Source organism: Odocoileus virginianus, unplaced genomic scaffold (assembly GCF_023699985.2).
Source record: "Odocoileus virginianus isolate 20LAN1187 ecotype Illinois unplaced genomic scaffold, Ovbor_1.2 Unplaced_Scaffold_1, whole genome shotgun sequence".
Lineage (NCBI taxonomy): Eukaryota > Metazoa > Chordata > Mammalia > Artiodactyla > Cervidae > Odocoileus > Odocoileus virginianus.
The window spans coordinates 7970266-7980233 of record NW_027224263.1 but is presented as its reverse complement, the minus strand read 5'-3'; the positions used below and the strand labels follow the sequence as shown (position 1 = coordinate 7980233).

Genomic DNA, 9968 nt, shown 5'->3' with positions numbered 1-9968 from the left:
GTATTAAATCTGATGCATCTTGTCTTGATGATGTGTGTCAGTTATAGAGGAAATAACACACAAATTGCCATAAGCCAGCAAGATGCTCTAAAAGAGTAGGAATTTTCCACTGATAAATTCCTACTCTTTTTCATTAATTATAAATGTATATAGTATAAAAGTAATTTGGTTCTACATCTATGAAGTTCAGTACAACACAGCAACAATTTTAAAATGCTTTTGAATTGTTCTGAGTAATTAGTGTTGTCAGTTCAAATAATATTAAGATTCATCACTAAACAAAAAAACTTGAAATCCCCTGGAATATTACAGTTCATATATAAAAGAGATTTTATAGAGATTTTCCAAATTTGACAATGGTAAAACTTACATTACTAAATATATTACGAAGCTTGAAAGAAATTTTTCTAGACTGTCAGCGAATAAAGATTTTCAATAGCCATACTAAATGAAGACTGTGACAACTCTTTGTTCTCATAGAAAGTAATATTATAAAATTATCATTATAAAAAGAGTTGATCAAAGAATATTCAGTCACAAAAAGTAGGAAAACAGTATTATAAAATTGTGTCAAACAGTTATTATTAAAACATTTTATTAATGTTATGGGTTTTGTACTATTTGTAGTATGCCAGCCTTTTAAGATTTGTAATTTCTTGTGATTTTCCTCATTTTACATAAATATCTACTTTCATTTCTAACTTTGGATTTTAAATAATGTATTCTTATTCTAAAGTCCTTCAGCTCACATACAAATTTTATGAGCACCAGTATCTGTCTTAATTACTATAGCTTTATAATAGAAGTTAACATTGTAAAGGAGGAAAATAATTTTCCCACTACCCTTTCAAGTTTTTGATTGGGACCACTCTAGTAAAAGACAGATTAACAAGAGAAAAACAGTCAGAGGTTTATTAACATGTATACCTCATGTACACATGGGAGATATCCAGAGAAAAACATAACTTCTCACAGTGACTTAGAATTTAGGCTTAAATACTATCTTTTCTTTCTCTCTCTCTTTTCTTTTCTTTGTTTTTGGCTACCCCATGCAGCTTGTTGAATTTTAGTTCCCTGACCAGGGATTGAACCTGGGCCCTCAGCAGTGAAAGTGCAGAGTCCTAACCACTGGACTGCCAGGAAGTTCCTTTAAATGCTACCTTAATAGGGAAAAGGGAAGGGATAAGTCTCCTAGGGATGAGTAAGTGATTTTCAAAGTAAGAAAGTTTTCTTCTAGTCATAATTTGCTACAAGTTACATTTTAACAAACATGTTTTTCTGTTTATGGAGATGGTCATTTTTTAAACCTTTTTCTGTTAATACAATGAATTATATTTTTATAGGTTAAATAATGTTAAACCAACCTTACTCTTCTGGGGTAAAAGAGCTTGGTCATGAAATATTAAACTGCTAGATTAAGGTCATTAAAATTTTGTTTGGGATTTTTCCATGTGTATTCATGTATGTGAATGACCTACATTTTTATTTTCTTGCTCCCTCTTTGTCTGACTTTGATGTCAGATTTATATATTCTTGGGCTCCAAAATCATTGCAGATGGTGACTGCAGCCATGAAATAAAAGACTCTTGCTCCTTGGAAGAAAAGCTATGACAATCCTAGACAGTGTATTAAAAAGCAGAGACATCACTTTGCCAACAAAGGTCCATATAGTCAAAGCTATAGTTTTTCCAGTAGTCGTGTATGGATGTGAGAGTTGAACCATAAAGAAGGTTGAGCACTGAAGAACTGATGCTTTTGAACTGTGGTGTTGGAGAAGACTCTTGAGAGTCCCTTGGACTGCAAGGAGATCCAACCAGTCAATTCTAAAGGAAATCAACCCTGAATGTTCATTGGAAGGACTGATGCTGAAGCTCCAATACTTTGGCCACTTGATGCAAAGAGCTGACTCATTGGAAAAGACCCTGATACTGGGAAAGATTGAAGGCAGGAGCAGAGTGTGACATAGGATGCAATGGTTGGATGGCATCACCGACTCAATAAACATGAATTTGAGCAAACTCCAGGAGATAGTGAAGGATAGGGAAGCCTGGTGTGCTACAGTCCAAGGAGTTGTAAAGAGTTAGAGACTGAACAACAACATCAAATTAATGAGAAAGTATTCTTTTTTTATTCTCAGGGAGAATTTGTACAGGATTGTGAGGGAGAACAGAATATGTGACCCCAAAATATGTCACTTTGGCCTGTGGATTATTTTGAACTGAAAGTAATCAGACTCAATAGACTTAGGAAAAACTTTACCTCTCCTTTAACTGCCTGAAAGAATTTAGATGAGGCAGGCTCAGAAAGAAAGCTATTACCAAAGATAACTTTTTGTCTGAAAGACCTATCTGTCTGGCAGGACAAACATCTAATTACCAAATATCTGCTGTTCTTATTGTCCTTTGAATTATCTATTGTCTTTGAAGCTTCAGGTACCTATCCCATTCTTTAGCTCCCCAAAGCATGTAGACCTCAATTGCCTAACCTCCCCTTCAGTGTTATATCTTTGGGACTCCCATACTATAATACCAAATTAGATTTTTTTTCTCCTGTTATCTGTTTTATGTCAATTTAATTATTTGACTAACCAAAGTACATAGAAGGGAAGAAAGGAAAATTTGTCTGCCCCTACAACTTTATAAGAGTTATTCCTTGAGTGTTTGATAGAATTCACCTGAACTTTTTGGTTTTTCCTTTGTGTAAAAATGTTTAACACTTATTCCATTTCTCTGGCAGTTATAGAAATCTTCATTCTTGTTAATTTTTCTCAAGACAAATTTATATAACTCATAATACTTTTTCTTTGCATATTAATCAATGCATTATTATTATATTATTATAATATATTTTTATTCACTTTTGTATATATAGTAATGCTATCCTTTTAACTTCCAGCATTGCTGATTTCTGTCTTCTCTCACCATTTTTATTAGTCTGATCAAAATACATTCAACCTTATTAATTTGTTCAAGGATTTGATTTTTGGCTTTCATACTCCTCTGTCTTGTAATGTTACTTTCTTGTTTCATAGAGTTCTACTTTTGATTTTATCATTGTATTTCATCTACTTGATCTAGCTTTATTAATTTCTCTCTTATTATCTTTTAAGTTGTAAGCTTAACTCATTAATTTTCTCTGTTTTCTTTTTTATCATAAGCATTTATGATTATATTTCCTTCTATGTACCATGCTTAATACTGTATATCACTTGCTTCAATAATTGACATGTGGTATTTGCCTCAAAAATTAAATTCTATGTTTCATATCACCAGAATAGATTTTCCTTGACCCACTTAGAAGTACTTATTTTTTTGACTGTACCACATGGCTTGCAGATCTTAGTTTCCCAACCCGGGATTGAACCTGGAACCTTGGCAGTGAAAACATTAAGTCCTAATGTCTGGACCACCAGGGAATTCCCTAGAAGTACTTTTAATCTTCAAATATATTAAGATTTAAATTTATCCTTTTGTTATTTACTTTTTAAAAAAGTGCATGTTGTCAGAAAAAAATGCATGATATTAAGTATGTTACATTTTGTTTAGAGTTTTATTGCTCAGTACATGGTTGATTTTGTTAATATCCTTTTTGTGCTTGAGGAGCTATATTCTCTAATTGTTGGGTACTGAATTTGTAGAGAAAGAAATGCTTTTCCCTCTACCCTCTTAGGTTTTCTCAATGGATCTGTAAAATAAACTGACAACAGATTAACAGAAAAAAAAAGCATACAAACATATTAATTTTTAATTTTATGTATATGAGGGTGTTACAGAAGGAAATAAAAGCCCAAAGAAGCAGTGAGATTTGAGACTTTATGGAGAAAATAGAGGAGGAGAGTTTCCTTTCCTAGGCTACTTAGGGGAGAGCAAACGATTTTTAGGAAAGATAAATGAGCCCTTAGGTGAATGGATGGGAGATAGTTTGTGACAATGTCTGTTTGAGTATGGTACTTAGTTCTCTTCCTCTCTTGTGATAAGAGTCAGTCTTCCCCGGTTGGTCAAACTTTAAAGGAGATTTATGATAATTAATTCCTTTTATTTTTTTCAGGGCCTGTTTTTTAATCAGAGAAGGATCATTCAGAGAAAAATCTCTTCTTAAATTTGTTGATTCTCAAATGTCTTCAGCTCAAAATTATCCTTATTTATGAGTGGCATATTTTGAGGTAATATATTTTGATCATCTACAATTTGTATATATAACCAATGAATCAAGATTGTTAATTATGTTGTTCAAGTCTGCTTTATTTTTGCTAAATATTTTTCTCCATGACTGATCAGCTGTTCAGGAAATAATTTTGAAGTCTCCCACCAAGAATGTAAATATATTAAATTTTCTCCATAGTTCTGTTAATTTTGCTTACGTTTTGAATCACCTTCTTTTGATTTATACTACTTAGGATCCTTATATTTTCTCAGTCAATTGAACATTTTACCATTACAAGGTAACCCTCTGTATTTCTTATAATGCTTTATATCTTAAAGTATATTTTGTTAGGTACTAATACAACTACCCAAGGTGTATTTGTGTGTGTGTGTGTGCATCTGTGTGTTGGCCAAACTCTTGTGTGTTGGCCAAACTCTTCTCAAGCTCCTCTAAACTTTTTTTTTCAACTAGGTCTTGACTTTTTGGACTTCTGTATTCCTCTCTGCATTGTCCAATTTTAGCAAGAATCCTACTAAGTCTATTCAGCTAGAATCCCTTGTATTCCATATTGGGCCTTGATATCTTTAGGATTCTTTATCCTCCACTATCTCCCAGGTGATGTCTGATCACCCCGGCCTGTCTTCAGCAAGAATCCTATTAGCTTGGCTTAATTAGAATCCTCCCTTACCTCTGATGCTTCCTCTTAGTAATTTTCCTTTCATTGACCCCCATCTTGCTCCTTGACTTTAATTCCCAATTGCCTATGCTATGCTATATTCAGAATTGAGCCTGATTTCTCTTCCCCACTGCATGGCTCCATTGCACTTGCCCTGTACCTATCACAATAGTTCTGTCTTAAATAAAGTCTTACCTTCTTTAAACAAATATTATTGAATAACTTTTTTTAACAGCATGTGTATTTGTGTGTGTGTATGTGTGTGTGTGTGTGTGTGTGCTTGTCTATTTAAGTGTTTTGGTTAATAAATGCTTAATGAATCTTTTTATTTCTTTTTACTTTATATTCAATTTTTCTTGTGGTCCCTAACTTGTGTTGCATAAAGGCTTCATCTCCTATCCCTTGGGTGGCAGGCGATTTAACATGAAGTTCTCATCATTACAGTAATGGAAGAATGATCTCAGGTGAGTCATAGATTTCATTGTAACTTAAATCTCTGGTTTCCAGTTTCTTCTTTGCTTTTAGTCCTTGGGGATGTCTTATCTTTTGTTTTGAGTACTATTATGACTTTGAAGCAGCTGTTTTTAACTTGGATAACATGTTTTGCATCATGTAGTGAGCTTTTCTCCAATTTAAAAATAATCAAATTCAAACCTCTGGGGCTGAAATTCCAGCATTAGTATTTTTAAAAGTTCCCATCTCCTGGAGGGGGACATGGTAATCCATTCCAGTATTCTTGCCTGTGAATCCCCATGGACAGAGGAGCCTGGCGGGCTACAGTCCATGGGGTCACAAAGAGTCAGACATGACTGAGCAACTAAGCACAGCACACCATAGCATGGCACAAATAGTTATAAGAGCAGTTAGGTTTGAGAAATGCATATTTTAAAAATGCTTATTATCTTTAATCCAAGATACTTCATATTGGTGTTTTTTTTTTTTTTAAAGTCCTGTGCCATTTTATCAGAACGAGTAGTTCATGTAAGTTTCATAGTTAAAAAACTGTAACCTGAAAATATGAGTTGTTGTTCTGAATATATTGAATTACATAATTCAATCATTTTACAGTGTAGACAGTTTTTATCAAAACACAGAAATCTTAAAAGCTGTTGAGTAACGGAAAAATTTCTTTTCTTGAAGAAAAGTCAACTGGAAAAAAAAAAGTCAATTGAGAAGACCATGGCTTTTTATCACTTTGAGTTTCTACAGCACCCAAGACCCCACAGCAGACTTGTCTTTTCTTTTTTTTTTTGGCTGCACCATTCTTAATTCCCTAACCAAGGACTGAACCCTGGCCTCTGGCAGTGAGTTCCAAATCCTAACCATTGGACCACCAGGGACTTCCAGGAAAAATATCTTTGATCATGTTGGGGAGGAAAAGATTTTTCCTCTACCCTCCTAAGTTCTTTTGGTTGGTCTAAGAATTAAATTGATGTGAGACAGAATAACAGGAGAAAAAATAATTTAATTATATATATATATATACAGGAGGATCATGAAAATGATGCTCAGACAGTGACCAAAAGTAGGCAAATTTGATATCTTTTTACATAAGTTTGTGAGGATTGGACAGGACAAAGGAGCTTAGGTTTGGGTGCCTAATTAGTGAGGGATTTAAGCAAAATTTGGGCTTTGGGTAGCATATTAGTAAAGAAGCAACTTCCCTTCCTTTAGTGATAAACTTCCTAGTGTAGGGGGGCTACCCTTCACACTTGGAAGATTTATTTCCTGCATTCAAGAAAATTCAGACAAAGGAGAGTCAAAGTGTTCTTTTTGAACTGGCTGCTTTTCAAATAACTTTAATTCAAAATAATTAATATGCCATTAAGGCATATTTGGCAGCAGCCATCCCTGGGCACCAACAAACAGAAAAGTTAAAATTTTCTGTGGATTAAAAATTGCATAAACAGGAACTTCCCTGATGCTTCACTGGCTAAAATGCCATGCTCCCAACGCAGGGGGCTTTGGTTCACACTCAGGTTGAGGAACTAGATCCCACATGCCACAACTAAGAGTTCCAATGCTGCAAGATTCTCAGTGCAAAAAAAAAAAAAAAACCAAAACCTCCATAAACAAATATGCAAATTGAAATTTATACATAAGATTGAGAAAAATCTTTGGAGCACACATAAGAGAAATTTTGTGACTCTCTCACAAATAATTATAGATGAATATCTTGATACAAAAAGTGAAATGTTCAAGTGACAAAGAAACAGTCTTATCTCCAAATAAGAATAAATCAAGTAAAACAGAAACGAAGTACACTTTCATTTATCACATTAGAATGGTGAAAAGATTAATTTTACACTGTCACAGTCACAACTGATACTGAAATCTCATCCTCTCTTCACTGGTGCCAATTCTAATCTCAGAGACAGAGTTTGGGGAGAAGTAGAAAATAATAGCTTTATTGCTTTGCCAGTCAAAGAGGGATATAGTGGACTCCTGCCCTTGAAAACTATGTGTCCCAACCCAGGGAAGCTTGAAGGAATTTTATAGAAAGAGTTCAAGGCTGGGGTTGTTGACAAGATTAGGGTGTAGTTGCTGGCAAGTTTGGGGTGTAGTTGCTGACAAGACTAGGGTGTGCACAGGACTCTTGGAGGGCACAACAGAACCTTGTGCACCAGGACCCAGGAGAAAGGAACAGTGACCCCACAGGAGACTTGCCTGTGGGTGTCTGGGAGTCTCCAGCAAAGGCATGGGTCAGTGGTGGCCTGCTGCAGGGTTGGGGGCATGGACTGTAGCAGTACATGCCTGGGATCTTTTGAGGGAGGTCACCTCCACCATAGTTTGGCCCCAGGTAAATAGCAGGGAGGGAACACAGCTCCACCCATCAACAGAAAATTGGATTAAAGATTTACTGAGCATGGCCCCACCCATCAGAACAAGACCCAGTATCCCCCTCAGTCAGTCTATCCCATCAGGAAGCTTTCATAAGCCTCTTATCCTTCTCCATCAGAGGGCAGACAGACTGAAAACCACCATCACAGAAAACTAACCAATCTAATCACATGGACCACAGCCTTGTCTAACTCAATGAAACTATGAGCCATGCCCTGTAGGGCCACCCAAGATGACGGATCATGGTGGAGAGTTCTGACAAAATGTGGTCCACTGGAGAAGGAAATGACAAACCACTTATGTATTCCTGCCTTGAGAACCCTACAAATAGTATGAAAAGGCAAAAAGATAGGACACTGAAGATGAACTCCCCAGGTCAGTAGGTACCCAGTATGCTACTGGAAATCAGTGGAGAACTAACTCCAGAAAGAATGAAGAGATGGAACCAAAGCAAAAACAACACCCAGTTGTGGATGTGACTGGTGATGGAAGAAAGCTCTGGTGCTGTAAAGAAGAATACTGCATAGGAACCTGGAATGTTAGGTCCATGAATCAAGGCAAATTGGAAGTGGTCAAACAGGAGATGGCAAGAGTGAACATCAACATTTTAGGAATCAGCAAACTAAAATGGACTGGAATGGGTGAATTTAACTCAGATGACCATTATATCTACTACTGTGGGCAAGAATCCCTTAGAAGAAATGGAGTAGCCATCATAGTCAACAAAAGAGTCCAAAATGCAGTACTTGGATGCAGTCTCAAAAATGACAGAATGATCTCTGTTTGTTTCCAAGGTGAGCCATTCAATATCATGGTAATCCAAGTCCATGCCCTGACTAGTGATGCTAAAGAAGCTCAAGTTGAATGGTTCTATGAAGAAATACAACATCTTCTAGAATTAATACCCCAAAAAGATGTCCTTTTCATTATAGGGGACTGGAATGCAAAAGTAGAGAGTCAAGAAACACCTGGAGTAACAGGCAAATTTGGCCTTGGAGTACAGAATGAAGCAGGGCAAAGGCTAATAGAATTTTGCCAAGAGAACGCACTGGTCATAGCAAACACCCTCTTCTAACAACACAAGAGAAGACTCTACACATGGACATCACCAGATGGTCAACACCGAAATCAGATTGATTATATTCTTTGTAGCCAAAGATGGAGAAGTTCTATACAGTCAGCAAAAACAAGACCGGGAAGCTGACTGTGGCTCAGATCATGAACTCCTTATTGCCAAATTCAGACTTAAATTGAAGAAAGTAGGGAAAACCACTAGACCATTCAGGTATGACCTAAATCAAATCCCTAACGATTATACAGTGAAAGTGAGAAATAGATTTAAGGGACTAGATCTGATAGACAGAGTGCCTGGTGAACTATGGACGGAGGTCTGTGGCGTTGTATAGGAGGCAGGGATCAAGACCATCCCCATGGGAAAGAAATGCAAAAGGCAAAATAGTTGTCTGAGGAGACCTTACAAATAGCTGAGAAAAGAAGAGAAGCAAAAAGCAAAGGAGAAAAGGAAAGATATTCCCATTTGAACACAGAGTTCCAAAGAATAGCAAGGAGGGATAAGAAAGCCTTCCTCAGCGATCAATGCAAAGAAATAGAGGAAAACAACAGAATGGGAAAGACTAGAGATCTCTTCAAGAAAATTAGAGATACCAAGGGAACATTTCATGCAAAGATGGGTTTGATAAAGGACAGAAATGGTATGGACCTAACAGAAGCAGAAGATATTAAGAAGAGGTGGGAAGAATACACAGAAGAACTGTACAGAAAAGATCTTCACGACCCAGATAGCTACAATGGTGTGATCACTCACCTAGAGCCAGATTTCCTGAAGTGTGAAGTCAAGTGAGCCTTAGGAAGCATCACTACATACAAAACTAGTGGAGGTGATGGAATTCCAGTTGAGATATTTCAAATCCTAAAAGATGATGCTGTGAAAGTGTTGCACTCAATATGTGAAAAAAATTGGAAAACTAAGCAGTGGCCACAGGACTGGAAATGGTCAATTTTCATTCCAATCCCAAAGAAAGGCAATGCCAAAGAATGCTCAAACTACCGTACAGTTGCACTCATCTCACATGCTAGTAAGTAATGCTCAAAATTCTCCAAGCCAGGCTTCAGCAATACGTGAACTGTGAACTTCCAGATGTTCAAGCTGGTTTTAGAAAAGGCAGAGGAACAAGAGATCAAATTGCCAACATCTGCTGGATCATTGAAAAAGCAAGAGAGTTCCAGAAAGAAACATCTATTTCTGCTTTATTGACTATGCCAAAGCCTTTGACTGTGTGGATCACAA

The 9968-nt window shown here is 36.3% G+C and overlaps 1 non-coding gene across 1 annotated transcript; it reads right to left on the bottom strand.

Moving 5' to 3' along the window:
* Positions 1 to 1070: 1070 nt before the first annotated feature.
* On the bottom strand, positions 1071 to 1143 carry TRNAE-UUC (transfer RNA glutamic acid (anticodon UUC)). Its single transcript has one exon. It is a non-coding gene; the product is annotated as a tRNA-Glu (tRNA).
* Between the last annotated feature and the right edge of the window lie 8825 nt (positions 1144 to 9968).